The sequence below is a fragment of the Hyperolius riggenbachi genome, chromosome 8 (genome assembly GCF_040937935.1).
Source record: "Hyperolius riggenbachi isolate aHypRig1 chromosome 8, aHypRig1.pri, whole genome shotgun sequence".
NCBI classification, from domain to species: Eukaryota; Metazoa; Chordata; class Amphibia; order Anura; family Hyperoliidae; genus Hyperolius; species Hyperolius riggenbachi.
The window spans coordinates 155,739,692-155,765,746 of NC_090653.1; the positions used below are offsets into that span (position 1 = coordinate 155,739,692).

Here is a 26,055-nt window from a genome sequence, read left to right on the forward strand (position 1 = left end):
TAACCCACATTCCACATTTCTATGATTCTGAAGATATAGTTTCATCCACTGATTTTCTATTCACTATCCATAGTTTGAGTTTCCATTATACAGTGCAATTATAGTCCGGAGAATTTCAAGTATCTTAACCTTGAGACTAACAGTATCTCTATTGATAACCCTAACATTAACCCTAACATTAACCTTACAATTTAAAAGTAAACTCAATTTCTTGTGTATATCTTTCACACATCTTCACACTGACCAGAACTACATACCTAAAATGTAGTTAGCACCATAAACTGGTATACTCGGCTCATCGGCACTGGAGTTTATCTGCAAGCTGAACCTGTGGAGGCCCTCTGAGAGTGAAAGCCTCCTGCTCTTTACTCTTGCTTTAGGCTGGGTTCACACATAAAATGTGTACAGTACCGCTCCAGTCCTGTCCTGTCAGTTTGCAATAGTTTTGTATCAGTTTTCTATGGCTGGGTTCACACATACAAAATGCACAGTTCCCTACCAGTCAGGTAAAATTGATTCTGAGTGCAAACCCAGCCTTAAGGTAGCCACACACCATACATTTTTTAAAAAATATCTGTTCAATTCAAGAATAGCAATCAATTTTTCTGACTGATTGGTTAAATTTTTGAATTGTTACAATGTACCACACACTTATGTTCAATTTTTCATGAATAAAATAATTGAAAGCTCAGAAAAAATTGATTGGAACTGTACATCAAGTAATTTACAATCCATCACACACCATACAATTCTTGAAAAAGTTGGTCTGAAATTTCTAACATGTCCAATCTCCTAAAATATAGAAAAAAAAACAACGGGAAATTCGATTGGATTTATCGATTGAAAACAAAGAAAAGCTCTAGATTTTTTAGGACAATTGATCAAAATTATCAAATTGGCGAAAAAAAAGTGTGGCCACCTTTACTGTAGCTACTGGAAACTGTTAGCAGATGTGCATCTACTCTTGTAACTGTAACGATCGGTGAAGCACAGAGAGGATCTGATTACCGGTGATCTGCAGTATCACTGGGAATACAGATATATACCAGATTAAGGCCTCTTGCACACTGCAAGCAATTCAGATTCAGATTCTGCTTTTTAATCAGTTTTTACCTCCGTTTCAGATTCAGATTTGCAGTGTGCAAGGAGCAAACTGCAAATCTGAATCTGAATCGGAAGTAAAGACAGATTAAAAAGCGGAATCTGAATCTGAATCGCTTGCAGTGTGCAAGAGGCCTATAAGTGATCTGCAGTCTCACCGATAATCCGATATACTAGCTAACCTCTGTTCACCTGAGTAGAGTGTAGTGTTTGGTGTAACAGTAACACTTTGAGGACTAGGCCTCAGTGCAGCAAGGAGTACTGCACAGATTCCTTCTGCAGACCTGAGCTCTCCAAGACGGGAGGAGTCAGACTGACAGTAGGAAGGATGTCTGGAAGTGACCCTCAGGAGGAAAGGTCGCTAACAGAGTGAGGAACCGCCTCTAACGGTAAGGTCGGTTCTCGAGGTCGGACAAGCCAGGTCGTACACACACGGACAGATAAAGTACAAGATCAGGAGGCAAAGGCGGAGTCTAAGTACAGGCAGGGTTCAGTAACGGGGTATCAGAAATATCGAGGTACAGAATCAGGAGGCTGAGGCGGAGTCTAGAAACTAGCCGGGGTTCGGCAACAGGGTATCAGAAATATCAAGGTACAAGATCAGAGTTCAGAAGGGTAGTCAAGGCAGGCAAAAGTCATAACAAATAATCACAATCAAACTAGCACCCCAAGCCATCAACAAATTCTAGCTAAGTGTAGGATTACAGCTCTAGCTGGTCCCGGCACACTTGCGGATCTGACTACGGATCTGGGTGCTTCCACATATGTGATCGCACGCCAGACAAAGAGCAAGTGAACAACCAGCAGTATATATACTCTAGGACCTTTCCAGGACCTCCCTAATTGCTGGTCCAATTAGAGCAGTGGAATTTGTCAGCTGACCCAGCTGGTCAGCCGACACCCTTCTAACTGCTATTTAAACTCTGCCTCTGTGCTCGCGCGCGTGTAAGTCTGAATCTTGGTGGACTATCAGTCCCAGCCACACCAGTACTGTCTTGCAATGTATCCAGTGAACTGAGTGCGGGAGCCGCCTCCGATGCGGATTCCGCCGCTCTGCCTAAGCGGCATGCAGCGTTTTTTCCGCGTTGTGACGCCATGCTGGACGCGGAAACAGCCGCCTCGCCTTGAGAGACAGCGGCTTTTCCGTGTTTCATCACAGTACCCCCCCCTCGAGGAGTGGACTCCGGACAACTCCTACCAGGCTTCTCGGGGTGTAAGGCATGAAACTCTTTCCTCAACTCATCCGCATGCATGCGAGTCCCCGGTACCCACTGTCTCTCCTCAATGCCATATCCCTTCCAGTGTACCAGATACTGTACCGAGTTCTGGACAATGCGAGAGTCCAAAATTTTCTCTATTTCGAACTCAGGATGACTATCCACCAGGACAGGAGGAGTAGGGCCCACATGGACTGCAGGTTTGAGCAGGGATACGTGAAATGATCTCACCCCACGCATGCTGGCGGGGAGATCAACGGTATAAGTGACGTTGTTGATCTTTTTGGTCACAGAAAACGGACCCACAAACCTGGGGCCCAGTTTGGCAGAAGGCTGCTTCAGGGTCAAGTGACGTGTGGACACCCAGACTAAATCCCCTGGCTGAAACTTCCATTCCATGGAACGTCTCTTGTCCGCTTGACCCTTTTGACTTTGGAACGCTTTCTGCAAATTATCTCTAACAATTCCCCAATTGTCCCTGAGTGACCTCTGCCAATCCTCCAGTGCTGGGAACGGAGAAGAGGCAACTGGCAAAGGGGAGAACTTGGGCGACCTCCCTGTCACAATCTGGAACGGGGAAAAACCAGAAGAAGAACTCTTTAAATTATTCTGCGCAAATTCTGCAAAAGCCAGAAACTTCACCCAGTCATTCTGTGCCTCCGCAACGTAACATCTTAAAAACTGTTCTAAAGACTGATTAATTCGTTCAGTCTGCCCATTCGTCTGTGGGTGGTAGCCTGACGAGAAAGACAGCTTCATGCCCATTTGGTGGCAAAATGCCCTCCAGAATTTAGAGATAAATTGGACTCCCCGATCGGACACAATGTTCTCCGGAATGCCGTGCAGCCGGAAAATGTGGACGATGAATAGGTCAGCCAATTCTTGGGCCGAGGGGAGTCCTTTCAAAGGCACGAAATGGGCCATTTTGCTGAAGCGGTCGACTACCACCCAAATGACTGACATGCCTTCAGACCTGGGAAGCTCACCCACAAAATCCATGGACAAGTGGGTCCATGGTTCCCTCGGGGCGGGTAAAGGCTGTAAGGTACCGACAGGTGCCTGCCGGGAGGGTTTACTTTTGGCACATACCGCACATTCCCTGACATATTCCTTGCAGTCTGATGCCATAGAAGGCCACCAAGCACACCTGGCAATCAGATCCTGCGTTCTGGCAGCACCAGGGTGACCAGCACTCTTATGGGCGTGAAACATTTGTAAGACCTGTAGACGAAAAAACAGTGGGATAAACAAGACCCCCTCTGGTTTTCCCTCAGGGACATCCTGCTGAAAGGGACCCAAAACCTTTGTCCAATCCTCCCAGGTCTCTGTGGCTGCTAACACCAGCCTCTGTGGGATGATGGACTCAGGAGCGGGGGGCTGTGCTGTCTCTAATTCGAAACATCTGGACAGGGCATCTGCCTTGATGTTTTTGCTGCCTGGAGTGTATGTGATAATAAATCTGAACCTCGTAAAAAATAACGACCAACGGGCCTGTCGGGGACTTAGTCTCTTAGCCCCCTCGATGTATTCCAGATTCTTGTGATCAGTATACACCGTGATCGTGTGTTCTGCCCCTTCTAACCAGTGGCGCCATTCTTCAAATGCCAATTTAATGGCCAGAAGTTCCCAGTTGCCTATGTCGTAGTTTTTCTCTGCCGGTGAAAACCTCCGAGAGAAATAGGCACACGGGTGCAACCTTCCCTGCAGCCCAGAGCGTTGAGACAGCACAGCCCCTACTCCAACTTCTGAGGCATCAACCTCCACAATGAATGGGTAAGAGGTGTCTACGTGTCTCAATATGGGTGCAGAGCAAAACAATTTTTTCAAGTGAGAAAAAGCTGCCACAGCCTCAGGAGACCAGTGGTTGGTATCTGCCCCCTTTTTTGTGAGACTGGTAAGAGGGGCAATCATCGTGGAGTATCCCTTTATGTAAGTTTGCAAAACCTAAAAATCTTTGCAGGGGCTTCAACCCCACTGGCTGTGGCCATTCCAGGACAGCTGTGACCTTGGCAGGATCCATTGACAGGCCTGAGGTGGAGATCACATACCCTAAAAATGTGACAGTGGTCACCTCGAAAATACATTTCTCCACCTTGGCATACAGCATATTTTGCCTCAATTTGTCCAACACGAATTTAACGTGGACCCTGTGCTCGGGGAGGTTGTTGGAATAGATTAGTATATCGTCAAGGTATACTAGTACAAACCTACCCAACACCTCCCTGAATACCTCGTTGATTAATTCTTGAAAGACGGCTGGCGCATTGCACAACCCGAAGGGCATCACTAAGTACTCGTAATGCCCGTCGGGAGTGTTGAAGGCCGTCTTCCATTCATCACCCTTTCTAATGCGGACCAGGTTGTATGCACCCCTCAGATCTAATTTTGAAAAGATCTTAGCGTTGGTGACTTGCGTAAATAAAGCGTCTATCAATGGTAACGGATAACGATTCTTCACCGTGATTTTATTCAGGCCACGGTAGTCGATGCATGGTCGCAGCCCTCCGTCTTTTTTCTTAACAAAAAAGAATCCGGCCCCTGCAGGCGACCGGGAGGGGCGAATGAACCCTTTGGCTAAATTGTCACGAATGTACTCCTGCATCGCTATTTTCTTTGGTCCAGACAAATTATACAGGTGACCCCTAGGGGGCATACAACCGGCACGGAGATCGATGGGGCAATCGAAAGGGCGATGAGGAGGTAACTTGTCAGCAGCCTTGGGACAGAATACATCCGAGAACTCGGAGTATTGCTCAGGAACCCCCTCCACATGTAACTTGGTCTGACCTAAAGTCACCTTCCCTAGACACTGTTGGGAACAGAAGTCTGACCAACTAGTTAATTGTCCTGTAGCCCAATTAATCTGTGGCGAATGGAGCTGCAGCCAGGGCATTCCTAAAACAATTGTGGAGGTGGTCATGTGTAATATAAAGAAACTTAGACTTTCGTTATGCAGAACCCCAATAGTGACTTCCACCTCTGGTGTCTGAGACAGCGGACGGTCCCTTTGCAGCGGGGAGTCGTCCACAGCAGTAACCTGGATAGGTGGTTTTACTGGGGTGAGCGGAATGCCCAACTTTTCTGCGAACTCTGAACTCATAAAGTTAGCCGCGGAGCCAGAATCAACAAAGGCTTCTGTGGCTTCAGATTTGTCCCCCCATGTAATCATACATGGAAGGAGCAAACGTTTTTCGTTTAAGGGTATGAGCCGGGCACCTAGGGTGCTACCCCCTACCACTCCTAAACGGTAGCATCTTCCCGGCTTGTTAGGGCAGTTCTGTACTATATGCCCCCCTTCAGCACAGTACAGACACAGCTGTTCGGTCATTCTCCGTCTTCGCTCTACCTGGGTCAATTTTGACCGAGCAATCTGTATCGGCTCGGATGGAGGCAAGACGGGAGAAGGTGAAATAGTAGGAGGTGGAGTCACTGGGACCGTAGTGTAAGATACCCCTCTGACACGGGAACTACCCCTGGTCTGTTTTTGGTAGCGCAGCCTGCGGTCGATTCGGATGGCCGCTGAGATGGCCTCATCGACTGTTCTGGGCTCGGGCTGGCTTAACATCAAATCAGAGACCTCATCGGACAGCCCTGACAAGAAACGATCTAATAGGGCATAAGTGTCCCACCTGGCCGTAACTGACCACCTCCTAAACTCGGCCGCGTAATCTTCGACCGGACCTTCGCCTTGACGCAAAAGCTTGAGCTTCCGCTCAGAAGTCGAAGCAAGGTCCGAATCGTCGTAAATTACTGCCATAGCTTTAAAGAATTCCTCTACAGAGGTAAGAGCTTTGTCTCCGGCGGGCAGGCTATATGCCCAAGACTGGGAGTCGCCAGACAACAAAGTCTTTATAAACGTGACCCTCTGGGTCTCAGTACCCGAAGATTGGGGTCTCAACTCAAAATAGGACAATACTCTACTCCTAAAATTCCGGAAGTCAGATCTGTGGCCGGAAAAGCTTTCAGGTACAGGCATACGTATGTCAGAGCTAGGAGAGGATCGCACATGATCCACTGATGTCTGGAGGGTTTGTACAGACCCTGATAGGGCATCAATAAGAGTTATGTGGGCGCCCAGTACTTGATTGATGTTGTCCACCGAAGTGGCAAGTACACCCAGACAATCAGTGTTTGCGTCCATTTTGTATTTGGTCTGGCGTTCTGTAACGATCGGTGAAGCACAGAGAGGATCTGATTACCGGTGATCTGCAGTATCACTGGGAATACAGATATATACCAGATTATAAGTGATCTGCAGTCTCACCGATAATCCGATATACTAGCTAACCTCTGTTCACCTGAGTAGAGTGTAGTGTTTGGTGTAACAGTAACACTTTGAGGACTAGGCCTCAGTGCAGCAAGGAGTACTGCACAGATTCCTTCTGCAGACCTGAGCTCTCCAAGACGGGAGGAGTCAGACTGACAGTAGGAAGGATGTCTGGAAGTGACCCTCAGGAGGAAAGGTCGCTAACAGAGCGAGGAACCGCCTCTAACGGTAAGGTCGGTTCTCGAGGTCGGACAAGCCAGGTCGTACACACACGGACAGATAAAGTACAAGATCAGGAGGCAAAGGCGGAGTCTAAGTACAGGCAGGGTTCAGTAACGGGGTATCAGAAATATCGAGGTACAGAATCAGGAGGCTGAGGCGGAGTCTAGAAACTAGCCGGGGTTCGGCAACAGGGTATCAGAAATATCAAGGTACAAGATCAGAGTTCAGAAGGGTAGTCAAGGCAGGCAAAAGTCATAACAAATAATCACAATCAAACTAGCACCCCAAGCCATCAACAAATTCTAGCTAAGTGTAGGATTACAGCTCCAGCTGGTCCCGGCACACTTGCGGATCTGACTACGGATCTGGGTGCTTCCACATATGTGATCGCACGCCAGACAAAGAGCAAGTGAACAACCAGCAGTATATATACTCTAGGACCTTTCCAGGACCTCCCTAATTGCTGGTCCAATGAGAGCAGTGGAATTTGTCAGCTGACCCAGCTGGTCAGCCGACACCCTTCTAACTGTTATTTAAACTCTGCCTCTGTGCTCGCGCGCGTGTAAGTCTGAATCTTGGTGGACTATCAGTCCCAGCCACACCAGTACTGTCTTGCAATGTATCCAGTGAACTGAGTGCGGGAGCCGCCTCCGATGCGGATTCCGCCGCTCTGCCTAAGCGGCATGCGGCGTTTTTTCCGCGTTGTGACGCCATGCTGGACGCGGAAACAGCCGCCTCGCCTTGAGAGACAGCGGCTTTTCCGTGTTTCATCACAGTAACATGCATGAATACAATATCGTGTGCATTGCTGTGCAAGGCGAGTTGTGGTATATCACAGCTTGGTTGCCACAATATACAGTACAACTCCATATATAGTAAGGCATGGGAAAGTGTGACTACACTGTAAACAGTCACATGAAAGTCTATGGATTTTCATGTTACCATACAGATCCCACATGACATGCAACGTGCCATACAGATTCCACATGACATGCAGTGTGACATGCAGTGTGACATGGGTGATGTGATATGTATGCGATCAGGTGACAGCACAGCAGTTTTTTGAGGAATGCGATTTTGCTCCTGCATTCCTTCAAACAAAATAATTCTGAAAATGCTGCAGCTCGATCGCTAAGCTGAAAGCGCTGATTGCGATCACTGGCGATTAGCATAGTGGAATGACTCTCATAGGGTGCCACTGCCATAGCACTTTGATGATCGCCAGCAATTGGCAATTGTGGGAAAAGCCATCCCAATTTCAGTGCAGCGCAGATACTCACACACATGCATGCAGATTGAAAATAATGTAAGCCAGATATTGCACACCGCATCATCAGAGCTTTTTCAGATCATGTGGGCAGGTGGTAGGGAGAGGGGGGATGCGAAGTTGGCAGAAAAGATGTGAAGTGATGGTTCTACAGCTTTGTTCTTCATAGAGTGGTGGTCAGTAGACATCTGTCAGAATATCTGGAGCCATATGGTGGTACTCAGGTAAAAAAAAAAACAATATCCATTAGATATTGATCAATTACATGATCCAAAGGCCATTAGATTAAGTATGGTAGACTTCAGTGACTTATGCAGAGCAAGCAATGAAGTCACAGGCAATAAAGAAAGATGTCTAGTTGTGTAAGAGGTCACCATTAACAGCCTACACATTATATTTACCACAGATTTCCTTTCCTTTAACAATTCAGTAAAACGAGCGCAAGACAGCTGTACCTGGAAGACGATCTGAATTGTACACAGACCCAGCATTTTTTCCAAGCCTTAGGCCCCTTTTCCATAAGCAGCTGAAAGCAGTGAATTCACCGCCTGTTAGCTGCTCCGATCCACCGACCTTGCTAGTGCTGGGCACAGACAGCGGACAGGCGGCACTCCATGTAGTTGCATCTGTGCAGTTGCCCTGCTCAGAAGCGACATGAGACGGTATTTTCACCTCCAGGTAACGTGACACGCACGGTGTTACCAATTGCTGCATTCGGCTGCATGCAATTGCAGCCAAGCGGAGCTTGCGGCCGGCAGCCGGGTGGCAACTGCTCAACAAATGACCAGTTTAGCCATTCGTGGCAAAGAGGCCTTAGTTAAAACTGCATGTGAGAGTGATCAGACAAGGGATGCTGAAGTCATGCCAAATTGCTACTTTTCCTAGAAAGTCAAATCCTTCCAAAGTCAAATCCTAATCCTTCCATGACCCATACTTTTCTATTAATGTTTATTTAATATCTACAAATGTGTATAATATGATATAATATAATTTATATTTATATAACTTCCTTTATAGTAAAGGTTAAGGGACCTAGCCAAGTGGTTTACTATATCAAAATTTGTCATATATTGTATATTTATCCAGGAGGACCTGGGGACCAAGTTTAAGATAACCATAGGTTTACTCTCTCTCTGTCTCTCTCTCTGTTTCTGTCTGTCTGTCTGTCTGTCTGTCTGTCTGTCTCTCTCTCTCTCTATATATATATATATATATATATATATATATATATATATATATATATATATATATATATATATATATATATGCATATACACACACACACACATTTATTTTTTTCTTTTAGGACAACCATTTACACATTACTAGAATTCCACCAACCTCATCACTGTAGCAAACATACCTTTGTCTGTCTGATAATATCTTGATGATTTTCTCCGCTGGCAGCAGAAGCAGCAAAAAGTGAGATTGTACAAAGAAACAGCTCATCCTTGTAATGAAGTAGCATTAAGTGACAAAATGAAGAAAAATGTATAAAGTGCTTTTCTCCTGTAGGACTCAAAGCACATGGGAAGCTAAGAAGAGCTGTAAACACTTAAAGTGAACTCAGAAAGCCAAGTGTGTGTGTGTGTGTGTGTGTGTGTGCGCGCGTGTGTGTGTGCGTGTGTGTGTGCACGTGTGCGTGCATATGTGTGTGCGTGCGTGAAATGCAAAGATTATGCATTTCGTTCCCATTGGGGAACGAAAAAGGGCTGCAATGACGGCGGAACGGTGCGGGGGACGCGCTGGACGTCCTCTGTGGATTCTGATATTAAAAAGGTATCATTTTCTTGTTTTTGGCCTCGGAAGTCCTTTAAGGTGGCCACACATGATAAAATAAAATGATCACATCTACGGCATTTGCATAAGAAAAAAATATTATTTTTTTCAATAGTTTGAGAAATCTTTGAGTGGTGAATTTTTCTGAACAATTCTTCTGAAAATTTAATGGTGCAGGGTAGATTGCCAATTTCTTAATGGTTAGACCCAACTAATTTTTTCATTGTCCCAAAAAAATGTTCATAATTGAGGAAAAATTGTACACAGGTGTGTGATACAGTGATCATATTTTTTAAATGTTCCAATTAATCAGAAAAAAATGATTGTCGATATAATTCATGAGCGGGATCACCACCTTTAGCAGGATTCAATTGGTCCATTGTAAAGCTGCATAAATTTGCATAAAATATTTGCATAATCCTGCATCAACTAGGAATCATTTGCATCTCACTGACCATTCCTAGTTTCTTCTACCTGAGTTGCAATCTGCTTTCCCTGCTATTTTCTAGGTTCCGTTTTTTTACAGTCAAGCCAATTATCCTATCACTATTTCTTTGGGAACCAGTAATTTCACATGCAAAGATCCCTGGCTGAGATAATCATCATCCCAAGCCTCAGAAATGAAACTCATAAGGCGAAAAACAGGATTTTCCCCATCACAAAAGTAGAGAAATGAGAACTTGGAAATATGTTTGCACACACTTTACAAGAGATGGACAGCTTCACTCACCAGCAGGAAAGTTTAGGGAGTTCAGTCCAATTTCACGCTTGTTTGAACAACATACTGATTTTTTTTTTAACATGTAATGTTCCCTTCATTTCACTTTTTTTTAACATAGTCTCAGTTTGAATGATTTTGAGAACAAAGAATAACACTACTGGGTGGATATGTAAAAGGTTAAGCATTGTGAAGGACAGTTAAGCATTATGAAGGACAGTTGGAAGTGGAATTTTGTTCACTTCAAACAGCCAATCATGTACAGACACTTCTGCTTTTGTTTTTTCAAAGCCTGAGTTCAGCTCCCATGTCTTTGTGCATACAATAGTAAATGTCAATTAGTTAGCAATTAACACTTTTGTGCATTGTACCTCCATTCATTACAAACAATCTATTAAAAATACCTGGCTGGCAGGATCCTATTTTTCTTTTCCTGTTAAGACATTGCAATTTTATGGAATAGACAGAGTCTCTAGTCTCTGTCCAAAGCCTCCCTCTGCCTTTACAATAACTTTTTGTTTGTAACACAGCATTTCCCCATCCTACCATCACCAACAAGAGATAGTCATGTGAGCTCAGTGTTGATTAACTGATCTTTCTCACCTTTTCACTCTGCTGTTAACGATTACTGTATTTTTTGGACCATAAGACTCACTTTTTCTCCCCCAAAAGTGGGGGAAAAAGTCACTGCGTCTTATAGTCCAAATGCAGGGAGCTCCAGACTTGTGAACGCTTGCCAATACAAACCTCCAACCCGCCGCAATGTTGGGGACTCCCTGTACTGTGCCCATGCAGAGGACACAGGGGGACACAAAGGGGCATAGAGGAGGGCACAAGGGGGACACAAAGGGGCATAGAGGAGGACACAAGGGGGACACAAAGGGGCATAGAGGAGGACACAATGGGGACCCAAAGGGGCATAGACGAGGACACATGTGGTACACAGTAGGACAGAGGAGGACACGGAGACACAAAAGGTACAAAGGGGCATGAGGTACAAAGAGGGCATAATCCACAAGATGCCCCTTCCCCATGGATGCACCAGGTTTAGTATATATTCTTTTCCCTTGGTTTTTGTCCTCTATACCTAGGTGCGTGTTATAGTCAGGAGCGTCTTATAGTCTGAAAAATACGGTAACTCTTTGTGGCTAGCACTGCAGCTAAAAAACAGCAGACTCTTAGCTTCCTGTCCCTGCTCAGTGTGTTAAAGTATTTAACCTTTCATACACTCTTCCCAGAGCTGTATCATAAAAGGGTTAAATAAAACTAAAATATAAAAAAAGCACCAGGCTCTTTTAGCCAGGTGCTCCACCCAGCTAATTTTGTTGAGCACCCAGCTGTCATCAGCTCACCTCTTCATCCTCCTACCATGCTGTAAGTAGTGTTGCGCCAACCCTGCCATCCCCCACCCGGCTACTTTTTCATTACACCCGGCTGGAAAATAATTCTGGGGAGAACACTGGGAAGGTGTGAGAAGGGTTCAATGCTTTGTTATACACTAAGTTGGAAGCTTGTTAAGACTCTGCTGAGCTGCAGTGCTTGCCACAAAGAGTTAATCTCAGCAGCAGAGGAAGGAGTGGACGAGGTCACGTTAATATGCTAGGGAGTGAGGGTTGTTCACTAGATGCAAAGAGAGCCTGATTCAAATAACTGTCTTTTTGAAAGGGAAGTTCGCTAAATCAGCTACAATCAAGGACTACAATCACAAAAAAACCTGTAAAATGTAAAATAAATACATACAAGGTGTACATTTGTCCCAGGGTAAATTGGCACCGCAAATGTATTATTTTCTATGTTGCTGTCACTTACAGTTAGCAGTAAAATCTGACAACTTTTGGAGTAGTCCATCTCCTCCTAGAAGATTCTCAGGGTTTTTGTTAATTACAAAAGCATTCCCTAAACGGTGGTTGCTCAGTTCAACTGTCAAAATGCTGAAAAATTAATGGGGAGGCTGGCGGGCATCTTTATATAGATCCTTTCCAGGAAATGCTTTTGTAAATAAAAGAAAGCACTGAGAATCCCCCATAAGGAGAATGGACTAGTCCAAAACCTGTTAAATTTATCAGACTTCTATTATCTACTGTAAGTGACAGCGATGTGAAAAAAAAACACAATTTATATGTAGGGATTTTCAATTGTACAATTTTTTAGCAACAGAGGTCCCTTAAACATGAAAAATGGAAGACCATTTACGAATTATCAGAAATTGGGGAGGATGAATTCGGGCTTTAAATCTCTCTGCACAGGATGTATATGATGGTCATGTTCACCTGCCTCTATATATTAAGAATGTACTGCTATCTCACACACATGTAATCACCAACCTCTACATGAACACTAACATTTCCTCCTCATGCTGATATAGCTACACTTTGATGTGCTACTTTATGTCTCTTTTTTGTGTGTTTTAAAGGCGCATGGACCGTTGTCAACAAAAGCTTAACCTAGACAAAACTGAGCTCCTGATCTTTCCACCCCATGCTGCTGCACCCCTCACAGATTTCCACCTCACAATCGACAACACAACTATTCTCCCTACCTCCCAGGCCCGCTGTCTGGGTGTCACCTTGGACTCTGACCTATCCTTCATCCCACACATCCAAAACATCACCAGAGCCTGCAATTTTCACCTCCGTAATATCTCCAAGATCCGCCCCTTCTTAACCCCGGACACGACCAAACTGCTCATCCATGCCCTTATCATCTCCCGCCTTGATTACTGTAACTCCCTCCTTTCTGGCCTCCCCCTAAAACGCACTGCCCCCCTTCAATCAGTGATGAACGCGGCTGCAAGACTCATCCATTCTTTGCACCGCTCTGCATCCATCTCCCCTTTGTGAATCCTTGCACTGGCTCCCTATCCGTTTCAGGATAAGTTTCAAGATTCTATGCCTGGCGTATAAATCTGTGCACAAAACCTGCCCTATCTACATCTCGGAACTTGTTCACAGGTATACACCAGGTCGCCCCCTCCGTTCCTTCAACGACCTTCGCCTCACCACCCCACGCATTTCACACTCCCATGCCCGCCTGCAGGATTTCTCAAGAGCTGACCCCATCCTCTGGAATGCCCTTCCACCACTCATCAGACTTGCTCCCTCTTTCAACACATTCAAGCAAGCCCTCAAAGCCCACCTCTTTATGATGGCCTACCCACCTCCTACCACACAGCAACTCTCTAAGGAATATTTAATAGCCCCACCTAGTGTTTCCACCCCACCCTTTAGATTGTAAGCCTCTGGCAGGGTCCTCCACTCCCTAGTGTAATCTACAGGATCATGTGCTCCTGTCCTATGACAGCCTGTACTTGTATTACTGGGCCTACCTAACCAGCCCATATTGCATGATCATGTATTTTGTACAATTTGCATGTATAACTTTGTTCTATGTTGTATAACCTTGTTATGTCTGTCATCCTTCTATCATTGTATGTATTTATAGTCACTGTACTATATAACAGTTAGGCCCATTTCCTACTTTGGTGCAAAATGTGGCATGCTGCTCTGTGCTGCCTCTTTCCCATCATGGTATATGGCTCCTTCCATACCGCCTGTGATGCAGTAACATAAAAATGTGTCTGTGCATTTAGTAAAGATGGGTCGTCCCCTTCACTTGAATTGAAAGGGGCCTCACCGCCCTGTGCTCCAGCACAGCAGAAGGTGATTCTGAGGAATGCGCACTGCTGGTCACCACCAATGATAATGGAGATGTGGGGCATGGTGCATCATTAGCTTTAGATGCAATGAATTCCCAGTGCCAGAACAGAACCAGCAGAACCCATCAGTGGTCAATCTGATCAACTTTTTAGCTATCTGAAAATAGGCATTAAAAATATGCTTAATATCGTGGCTGTTACTTTATGGGAAGATGGGGTGCTCAGTCTAAATTGTATTATGTGGGCTGGAAAAAAAAACACATTTATTTTTGAATAACATTCATTACTATCAAATCTGTTTGTATTAGCCTCCTTGTATCTGCTGCATAGCAAAACTCATACAAGGATTGCATATAAAGAAAATTAAAAAGGAAGTTTCCCTAAAGGAGAAAAAATGATGATCTCATCAACGTGCTGCTACTCTAATAATGATTTCTTGCCATGTAAATTTGGTATACACTGCATTTCATCAGGGTACTTTATCAGGAGCCTGGTTTTAAAAAATCATTGCTACCTAACTAAGCAAAAACAAGGAAATGTGAACAATTGCAGCTTTAATCTAAATATGCCACTAAGTAATTAACTAAGCATTTTTGTCTATAGATTGCTTGTTTGCATGCTTATTTGATTAAACCAAATACATTGCAGTGCTAAGATATAATCACATTAGCCAGAACCTTGTTCCTAATTTACCAACAGTGACTTTACTGACAAATATAATTAACATTAATAATTACCATATTCTCAGTGACTCAAAGGGCAATCCATCCTAATTATAATTTCCACAATATAGAATATATCATGTATGGAATTAAAGGGAAAGTAGCTGACTTTAAAAGAGACAAAAGAATCACAGCGTCATCTCGCTGCAGATTTATACTGTATATAAAAAAAAAGTATATAAAACATATTTTTGGGGTGATACAATTAAAGGGCCAAATCTGACAAGCAGTTTCCTGCCAATCCTTCAGAGATATTCTAGCCTCTGATGCATGATTATGTGTAGCCAGAAAAGGGCATCCAAATGCCCTCGTGTTGATCAAAGTGGAGGCCTTTTAAATCCAGGTCCATTACTCTTAGAAGTGTCAACTCCTTGCTTGTTCTCTGTGTGACTGGCATGTGACAATGTTACAAGTGTACAGCTTGACAGCACTGCAGAGAGGGAATGGAGACACAACTGCATATAAAGTAGTAGGCAATTATTAGTCACACTGAGTGGCTGTCGGAATAGGAGCATCTGGAGCAGCTGTCATCGCTGCAAGAACCTGTTTCAGAGCTTGAGATTTTAACTCTCGTATGAGTGATCCTGTGTATCTTCATAGCTAAATAACGTGCTTAACATTAGTGACAGAAGACACAATAAACACATTGGATATATGAACTTTTATTTTCCACAGACGTGTATTTGACACCTCAATCTTTTTGCACAGTTTGACAGAATTGTCACATCATTAATTTATGCTGCTAGGGAGCCAGTTTCATCTGATTCTTGTGTGGCTTATACTGCCGCACTGCCCTGCATGTGAGTTACATTGTCCCAGGTCACTGACTACAGCAAGATCACAGCTCCCTTGTCCTTATTTTCTGTTAGTGTAAATATGTTTATTCATGCATATATCAATAACAGCAGAATTGTCAACTACCGAACCACAGCTTGTGATCAGAAGCGTAAATAAGGTCAGTTGGAAATCTTTTCCATTCTCTCATGTGGAGGAGGACAGAGGGCAGCCAGGTACCTGAGGCGACAAACCACAGCACCTCACCTGCAGTTCTCAGACAAGCAGCTCCTGCCACACTGCATACGCTGCTGACAGGTTTTGCCACTGATTTATTTGTAATTGTATCATATACAGATACCTCTTGCTTTACGAGTGAAAGCAGGTGATTAGAGTTTAGAGGCAGTGCAGGGTGTGGTCTGTTAGGACCATAAAAGCGTAATAGGTTACTATTGAAGTAATACAGGAACTCAGGAAATCTGTTGCAGGCAAAGCTTGCTATGTCATCCTCACACGATTTCACACACACCTTTTTGTTTGTCCAGCTGCACCTCCGTTTAGTGGGAATAACTCTCTCTCACCAATGAGTCTCTGTGAAGTCGATAACACTATTTGACACAGATAATGATTTAAAGAATTCATCCGAGATAATAATAAAAAACAAATTCTACTTACCTGGGGCGTCCTCCAGCCCCTGGTAGCCGATCTGTCCCTCACTGCAGCTCCAGTGTCCCAGGATGCCCTCCGTTGGCGATCTTGAACTCGCCAGGTCGGGATCTTCTGCACTTGCGTGCGGTCGCACCGCTCACGATCGTGCTCACGTGGCCTGGAGTGTTCTGTGCAGGCGCAGTACTTCTGCGCAGAATACTGCAGGCCACGTGAGCACGATTGATTGTGAGCGGCGCGGCTGCGCGCTCTGGCAAGCGCAGAAGATCCCAACCTGGCAAGGTCGGCATCGCCAACGGAGGGCATCCCGGGACACTGGAGCTGCGGTCAGGGACAGATCGGCTGCCAGGGGCTGTAGGAAGCCCCAGGTAAGCAGATCTCATTTTTGTTATTATTTTATTATGTCGGATATATCCTTTAAAGGACAACTGTAGCAAGAAAGTTATGGAGGCTGCCATATTTATCCTTTTAAGCAATACCAGTTGCCTGGCTTCCCTGTTGATCCTCTGCCTCTAATACTTTTAGCCATAGACCCTGAACAAACATGCAGCAGATCAGGTGTTTCTGACATTATTGTCAAATCTGAAAATATTAGCGGCATGCTTGTTTGCAGGTAAATAGATCAGCAGGGCTGCCGGGCAACTTGCATTGTTTAAACCAAATAAATATGACAGCCTTCATATACTTCTCACTTCAGTTGTCCTTTAAGGCACTGCAACATGGATAATGTGAAAATAGTCATAATCCTTAAATGGATAATATAAATTATTCAGATAAGGCAAAACTTCCTGTGACCACTAAACCTCTGGAATGCTGAAAAATGACAAACTAACATTTGATAAGCATTTAGGGAGAGTAACATATATGTTTATTATGAGAAGTAAGCTGGGTCCATGCGATGTTGTAAGCGAAGACTGCAGACCTCAACAAATGAATGTTGGTGTTCACTGTTTGTAATATTCCTCTATACAGTATTGTACCCAATAACTGGTGACAGTTTTGTAAATGAAAAAATGCCAAGGAAAGCAGTTGTTATATGGTGCATGAAGTGCATCACAGAGTGGAAGGGGTGAGTGGGGAGAACAATGCCCTCGGTCAGCGCCTGGTGAAGTTGATACACCAGGTATATCATTCACTGAAACGCTGTTTTAAAGCAGGGTTTCTCAACTCATTTACCAATCACCAATAGTCTGACTCAACATTTACCAATCAGCAATCATAAAACAATGTTTTGAGATCAGATTGTCTCTTCCTCAGGGCAGTCAATTCAGAAGCATATCTCACATAGTTTCATTGCATCATGTATAACACTAAAGCTGGCCATACACTGGCCCGATTTGCCGCCGTTTCGACAGCAGATTCGATCACTGGGATCGAATCTGCTGCCAATCGTTCGCGCTACACGCCGAATTTCGATCCAATTCGTCCGATCCCGTCGATCGCTCCGTGCGGAAAATTACCGTCGATCGCCCGTGGGTAGGGAGCGCGTCGTTAGCGGCGTTCGAGTGCCCGATGCAATACAGCGGCAATACATTACCTGCTCCGCCGGCGCGACTGCCCCCGGTCACCGCTGCTCCGTCTCCGCTCTGGTCTCCGGCATGCTTCAGTTCCTCCTGCCCGGCAGAAAGTTTAAACAGTAGAGGACGCTCTACTGTTTAAACATCCTGCCGGGCAGGAAGAAGTAAAGCATGCCGGACCTGGAGACCAGAGCGGAGACGGAGCAGCCGTGACCGGGGGCAGTCATGGCGGCGGAGCAGGTAATGTATGCGGGCGGGAGCGGCGGCAGCAGCACCACCACAACAGATTGTGAACGGTTTCAGGCTGAAATCGGTTCACAATCTGTTTGCAGTAAAGGTAGCCATACAATCCCTCTCTGATCAGATTCGATCAGAGAGGGATCTATCTGTTGGTCGAATCTGATGGCAAATCGACCAGTGTATGGCTACCTTTACACACATGTTATGTGAAGGCCTCAAGTACCCCCAACTGGTCATGTTTTGTGAAAATCCACAGAGGTAATTAATGAGCCATGCTGAGACACTAATTACCTCACCTGTGAATGTTTGTGTTTTTCTGCAAACAAGCACTGTTGGGGGTACTTTGAGAAACCCTGATTTAAAGGGTACCTGAACTGACATGTGACATGATAAGATAAACAAGGGTATGTATAGGACTTCAAGAGAAGAGACCCAGCACCGTCTTCAAGCATAATATAAGCTCTTTATTTGTTCAAAGCATCAAAAAACATTAAAAAAGGGCAAGTCTGTGCGACGTTTCGACAGGAGCCAATCAAAATGCTCCTTAGTGGAGCAAGCACTATTTAAAGCCGATTGAATCTGTATGTATTCAGAGGGCTTGTCAGCTCGAGAAAGAGAGGGGGCTCCTCTTGAAACGACGCACAGACTTGCCCTTTTTTAATGTTTTTTTGATGCTTTGAACAAATAAAGAGCTTATAATACGCTTGAAGACGGTGCTGGGTCTCTTCTCTTGAAGTCCTTACCTGCTGTTCCTGGAAACAGAGGGACAACGACCAAAAGCATGTCACATCTTGATGGTTGGGTGCTGCCTGCTACCACTTGTCTACCACAATTGTATGTACAGTGCCACTCCTGGCTGTGTTCCTTTTTCTTTTTCTCCCTTAAGAATTCAGGTATGAAAATGTCACGTTCTCTGAAGCTAGACAGACTATAGCTGTAACCCTCACTGATAACTAATTACAAGCCATACAACCTCCTGCCTGGAAGAGAACAGCTTCTGAGTACATGAAATAGATAAAAAAAATGTATGGTAAGTAGTTCATTATTGCTCTGGAATACTAAAAAACCGTGTCATTCAGCTGAGACAAAAAAAATGAAACCTACTTTTTTAGCTTTTAAACATAAAGTAAAACTGTGGGATTCTAAAAAAGGTCATACAGTATTTAGGAATAGGAGGATAGATGAAATTGTTTATCTCAATTTATTTTCAGTTCTAGTTTGCTTAAGTTATGGTGCATTCTAAATATGTTGTTGTGTTTAGTTTATTTTTCTTTGGTGGATTGGTGGAGGGGAGTGGGTCAGTGGGTTGTACCATCTAAGGCACTAAAATGGCTAGAAACGGCCCTTTGAATAACTGTTAATTCTTTGTTTCAGGAGCTGTATTGGAGGTGGCCATCAACACTGTCTGAATTGCGCTCAGGCTGTATGCAATTCTGCCACTCACTCTGCACCAACCAAGTAGGTGGTTGCAGCAGCTCGTGGGTTAAGGGCGCCAGCAAGGAGCCAAGTCACTTGGGTGGGGGAACAGCATTTCAGTTTGGCTACTTCTACATCACAGCTCTTCAGAACCAGGTAGGTTTTATTACGTAAATACTTGTGTTTTCTCTGGAAGTTATGCTTTTTGCCATCAAACATGTTGCTTTCATTCCAAAAAATGCAAGTACACAGGATGCGTATTGGTACTCTTTAAACTTATATTGACTATTGTCCAGTTTAGAAATAAAGGATGGCATCTGTTTGTGATACATCCAGCAAACACCAAATGAAAAAATGCAGCTGTCATTAGGGTCACTGATCCATATGGCAAACCCTCTTCCCATTCACATCTGAATGCACATGAATGTCAACGTGCTGGGAATGCTGCATGCATCAACAATTTTTAGAAAAACTGCATTTTTCTTATGATATTCAAGCATTCATGGACAAAATATAAAACAGCATTATGTTTTGATCAATTGCCTTCAATTCAATAAATCGTTTATAAACATGCTTCAGACACAAACAAAAATGGAATATATTTTCCTATTAACAGATGCACCTTCTCTTGTCTTTCGGCTCCTTCTATAGGGATTCTGTATTCTTGTAGCACGGTTAATAAGTGTATGGGGGCAGGGCTGCAATTAACAGCATTGAGCTAGAGGCAGGTGCACTACTAATCTCTGTAGGAATTGTACTTAAAAGTGCTTTTGTTTCATTCATAGAAAGAGAAAGACAACATTCACAATACCCACAGATGCACTAAATCAATAATTCTAGATGCTGCTCAACAGAATGTGTTGTACAATCTCCTACTAAACTCTATGCATAGATCCAGGATTATGTAATATATGCAGCATATAACACACAGACCAATGAGGTCTGGATGCAGTGGTCAGTTTATTCCGGGAGAAAGAACCAGACTGTATACCGATGAATATGCTGCAACATAAATCTAAGGGTGTGTTCATACATCCCATTTTTATTGGCCAATGATTGGTCAATTTTACCAATTCCATATGCTGTGAGCTTGCCTAAACAATCTATTCATAGTGTTCAAAATCTGTTGGCCCACATACTACATTGAGGTGGTAAAATTGATCAGTGATTTGCCAATCAAAATTGAATGTGTTTACCAGGTTTAAAAGAATTCCGAGGTCACATAAGGGTATAAAGCTTTACTTACCTGGGGCTTCTTCTAGTCTCTCTGGTCCCTCGCAGCAGTTCTGTCTTCCTCAAGGTCCCGCTGCTAGCTCCGTAAGGATCGAATGCACAGGCTACTCACATTGCGCTCCCAGTGATGGGAGCACAATCGCGACCAGCATGTGCACACCACCACATGTGCGCAAACTGAGGGGCTGACGGGGAGACCCTCAAGGAAGTCTATCCAGCCACCTTAGGTAGCTTTGGCTTGGATTAGATATACCTTGAGGCTGCTTTCACACTGCAAACTGGCGGTAGCATTGCGGCACGTCACCGTCATAAACAAGCCTTCAGAGAACACCATGTTAGTATACGGTGTTCCGTCTAGCTGCGAGCCGAGCCGGAAATGACATGCTCTTGCGGTCACTTCCTGCTTCGGGTATGTGGAAGCGTATTGTAAAAATATACTTCTGCGCCGCGACACCAACTATTTCAAAAACCCCGCGTAGCCATAGACTAATATGACTTCCGGGCCGATGCAGATCACTGCAGGTCCCGCGCGGTAACGTAGTTCTGTGGTAGTGTTAAATTTGGCACTTCCGGTGTAGCGTACCGCAATGTAGGAAGTATGAACTTCCCCATAGGGTTACATTAGGCTGCGGTAGCAGTATGGCAATTTGCGCAACGCACCGCGCCAGTGTGAAAGGGCCCTAAACATTTACCAATTAGCAATCATAAGCCAACATTTCAAGATCAGATGGTCTCTTCCTCAGGGCAATCAATTATGAAGAATATCTCAAATAGCTTAATTGAAGCACATGTAACACTCACACACAGGTGATGTGAAGGCCTACAGTTGCCAGAATCCTTTGTATCACCTGTGCGCGAATGTTAAAGGGGCACTATGGCGAAAAATTGTAACATTTAAAATATGTGCAAACATAGACAAATAAGAAGTACGTTTTTTTCTAGAGTAAAATGAGCCATAAATTACTTTTCTCCTATGTTGCTGTCACTTACAGTAGATAGTAGAAATCTGATAGAAATGACAGGTTTTGGACTAGTTCATCCCTTTATAGGGGATTCTCAGCATGGCTTTTTTTTTTTTTTTTTTTTTTTTTTTAGATATTCCCTAAAAATGATTTAAACAATGATGCTGGCCAGCTTTCCCTGCTTGCTACACAGTTTTTTGGCAGTTGGACAGAGCAACTGCCATTCACTAAGTGCTTTTGAAAATAAATAAATCCCTGAGAATCCCCCCATGAAGAGACTAGTGCAAAACCTGTTGCTTCTGTCAGATTTCTACTACTTACTGTAAGTGACCGCAACATAGGAGAAAAGTAATTTATGGCTCATTTTACTCTGGAAAAAAACATACTTCTTATTTGTATATGTTTGCACATATTTAAAATTTTACCATTTTGTGCCATAGTGCCCCTTTACATGTGCTGCAACACAGCTATATGAAATACTGTATGCTTCTAAAATGACTGACCTGAGCAAATGACCATCGCGCCTCGAAATGTTGGCTTTTGATTGTTGATTAACCCTCCTGGCGGTCTACTAAAAACCGCCAGGGTGCAGCACTGCCGTTTTTTTTCTTTTTTTCTTTTAAATCATGTAGCGAGCCTAGGGCTCGCTACATAATAGCCACTGCTCAGCGGCATCCCCTCAGCCCCTCCGATCGCCTCCGGCGATAGGCGATCAGGAAATCCCGTTCAAAGAACGGGATTTCCTGGAGGGCTTCCCCCGTCGCCACGGCGATGGGGCGGGATGACGTCACCGACATCATGGACGTCGTGATGTCTGAAGGGAGACCCGATCCACCCCTTAGCGCTGCGATGGCGCTGATAGGCCAGGCAGCGCAGGGGTCTAGGGGGGGGGCTCTGTGGCGGCGCGGATAGCGGCAAAACGGCGCGGATAGCGGCAAAACGGCGCGGGGCGGCGGCGATCGGTGTGCTGACGCAGCTAGCAAAGTGCTAGCTGCGTTCAGCAAAAAAAAAATTACACAGATTGGCCCAGCAGGGCCTGAGAAAACCTCCTGTGCGGCTTACTACGTTCGGGGTTACCGCCAGGAAGGTTAATAAATGTTTAAAGGAAGTCCTATCTTGGAGCATGTTAATCTATATATATTTGTCATAGGAAGTTTTCATTCCTCCTACAAGCTTGAGCCCTATTGAGCCAAATGTGAAGTGGCCTAACAATAAAGAGTGCCAAACTCGTGTACGAACGCACGCCGTCCGGGTTTGTATGCGTTGCGTGGCTGATCCCATCACTGAAAAGTGAATGGGACAGCCACTCGCTTTGGCAAAAAATGCGTGCAGCATGCGTTCCTGGACACACAGGTCCGGAACGCAAGCAGTGTGAACATCAGACAGTGCACTCTATGCACTGTCTGATGTCGTGCGTGTCGGCCACCTGCACGCATTTCCAAAACGAGGCTGGAAACGCGTGCAGTGTGAACGGGGCCAAAATTCATTCACAAAATCTAGAAAATCCAAACATATCCTGATAAATTAACTTGACAGGTTAAAAATAAATCTGCTCTATTTAGCTTTTCATTTTGTACACAAAATCTGCATCTTGTAATATCTAAAAAACAATAAAATATACCCAACTGATCATATAAAATACAGTTACAAACACAACTCCTTATGAATTTGTGAAGTGAGCTAGACAATAAAACAATAACTTAAAGAGGAACTTCAGTGAAAATAATATAATAAAAAAAGTGCTTCATTTTTACAATAATCATGTATAAATGGTTTAGTCAGTGTTTGCCCATTGTAAAATCTTTCCTCTCCCTGATTTACATTCTGACATTTACCACATGGTGACATTTTTACTGCTGGCAGGTGATGTGAGTGGAAGGAGATGCTGCTTGTTTTTTTGGCAGTTGGACCCAGCTGTAAACAGCTGATATTTCCTCGCAATGCAATGAGGTTCACAGATAGACAACTGTCAGGACCATCCCACTGTGGGAGGGGTTTCACCACAATATCAGCCATACAGAGCCCCCTGATTATCCGTTAGTGAAAAGGAAGAGATTTCTTATGGGAAAGAGAGTATCAACTACTGATTGGGATGAAGTTCAACTCTTGGTCACGATTTCTCTTCAAGGTACATACACACCTCAGATGAAAATTGGTTTAAATTAGTTTTGACCAACGATCAATCGGCAAAGGTTAACGATCTTAAACGACCAACTTGTATACACGCATGAACTATCCAAGAAAGAAGGAATTGACAGATAATGTGGAAGTGATGTCTGAGGTTCAATTAGCTGAAACGAGCAATGTCTGTACAAACATGAGTGGTTATGAATGATTGACTGTGGCGCGTGCGCAGTACACAACAAGATTATTTGTTGTTTAATTAACTGTACACTCTTTGATGAACAATTGTTGGTCGCCAAGATCCAACAAGATGGATCGCAACCAACTCCTGATATTGGTCTTTGGTGCCATCGGCGATGCGCAGCTGCTTACCAGAAATTGGTTGAATGCTCGATAATCGGTCATTTTAATAGAATTCAGACCGATATTTATCGAATGCATTTACGTAGCTTTACATATGTTAGTATTCAAAAAGCCAATAAAGAAAGACATGCCATAATGCCATAATCTACAACAGCAAGACACATTTGTTTTGTAGAGATATTGCTATGAAATAATCATCATTAGTCACTGCACCAAATCTATCCCAAGGCAGAGTTCTTTTTACTTTGAAACCTGCAATGCTGCTTTGAGCAACACACTGCACTGAATGAGCAGATGAGACACACATTACCAACCCAGAAACAGAAACAGCACATAGCAGATGTGTCCTCTCTCCTAGCATCTCCCCAATGTTATTTAGAATAGATTACAACTGCAAACACCTCAGTCTTCTGTTCATCTCAATTTACAGCTATAAGGTTCAATTATCCATGAATGTTACCATGTAAACATGGAGCATAACCACAATAAAATAAGCAGATGCAAAAGAACATTAACCCATACTGCAGCTTGTCGCTAGAATGTAGGCTGCATAATTTTATCAGCAACAAACACACACGTCTGTCTGTCTGTCTATCTATCTATCTACCCTATATACTCGCATATAAGCCGTCCCGCATATAAGCTGACCCACCAACGTTTCCCTCAGAAACCAGGAAAAAGTGATTGACCCGCATAAAAGCCCTCCCCTCCCCCCAAGTGTAGCCCCCTTCACAGTATAAACGCCAGATGTTCCCCCAGTATTAGGCAGCTTCCCTCTCTATATGTCTCCAGTATGAGGAAACAACCCTCCCTATAGCAACATGTGTTAATGCAAAATCGTGAGTAAGGTGATAGGATGACTGCCGACCTGCTTGCTGCCTGGTTATGGTGGCTTAGGTGAAGGAGAGAGCAGCGGTATCATGTGCAATATACCTCTCCATCCGCACCATTTGTCAGCTCAGCAGCACCTGGGATTCTCTTTCCTCTGTCTGCATCATTTGTACACTTTGTCAGGTGCCTGGGATCCCCTTGCCGCTTTCTCCGCATGGCTGTGTCTGTGTCATTTGCCGGGGATCCCCTTGCCGCTCTGTCCACATGGTTGTGTTCACTTCATGTGACAGGGATCCCCTGGCCGCGCTCTCCGCATGGCTGTGTCCGAGTCATTTGCCAGGGATCCCCTCGCCGCTTTCTCCGCATGGCTGTGTCTGCATCATGTGTCAGGATCCCCTTGCCGGTCTTTCCCGCTCACTATGTTTTAAGGCGCCACTAGATGTTGTCATAGATTTGAGACATAAGGATGCGGACAAAGAGGCAAGGGGATTCCCGACACGTGACGCGTACAAAGCCTTGCGGATAGAGAGGCAAGGGGATCCCCGGAACTGAGTGGACTAAGTGTGCACAGAGAGGCAAGGGGATCCCTGGAACTGAGCCAATGTGCAAAAAGAGGCAAGCTGATCCCTGGCACTGAGTGGACTAATGGATGCACATAATGCAGCTGCTCTCTCCGCCACTGCAGCCAGCATAACCAGGCAGTTAGCAGGTCAGCAGTCATCCTATAGCCCTACTTATGATGTTGCAAAGGAGGGGGGGGGGTAACATCGGGGGGCATGCGAACACACATACTACACAAGTTGACTCGCATATAAGCCGAGACCCCCACTTTTGGGGCCCTTTTTTGGGGTCAAAAATTCAGCTTGTATGCGAGTATATATGGTATCTATCTATCCAACTATCTACCCATACACACACACACACACTATCTATCTATCTATCTATCTAACTATCTACACACACACACACACACACACACAC

At 44.4% G+C, this 26,055-nt stretch overlaps 1 protein-coding gene across 2 annotated transcripts in view; it reads right to left on the reverse strand.

Annotated features, from left to right (window-relative positions):
- The window catches only part of NEXMIF (neurite extension and migration factor), a 596,318-nt gene that overhangs the window by 534,350 nt on the left and 35,913 nt on the right, over positions 1-26,055 (reverse strand). The gene's annotated exons all lie outside the window — the stretch shown is intronic.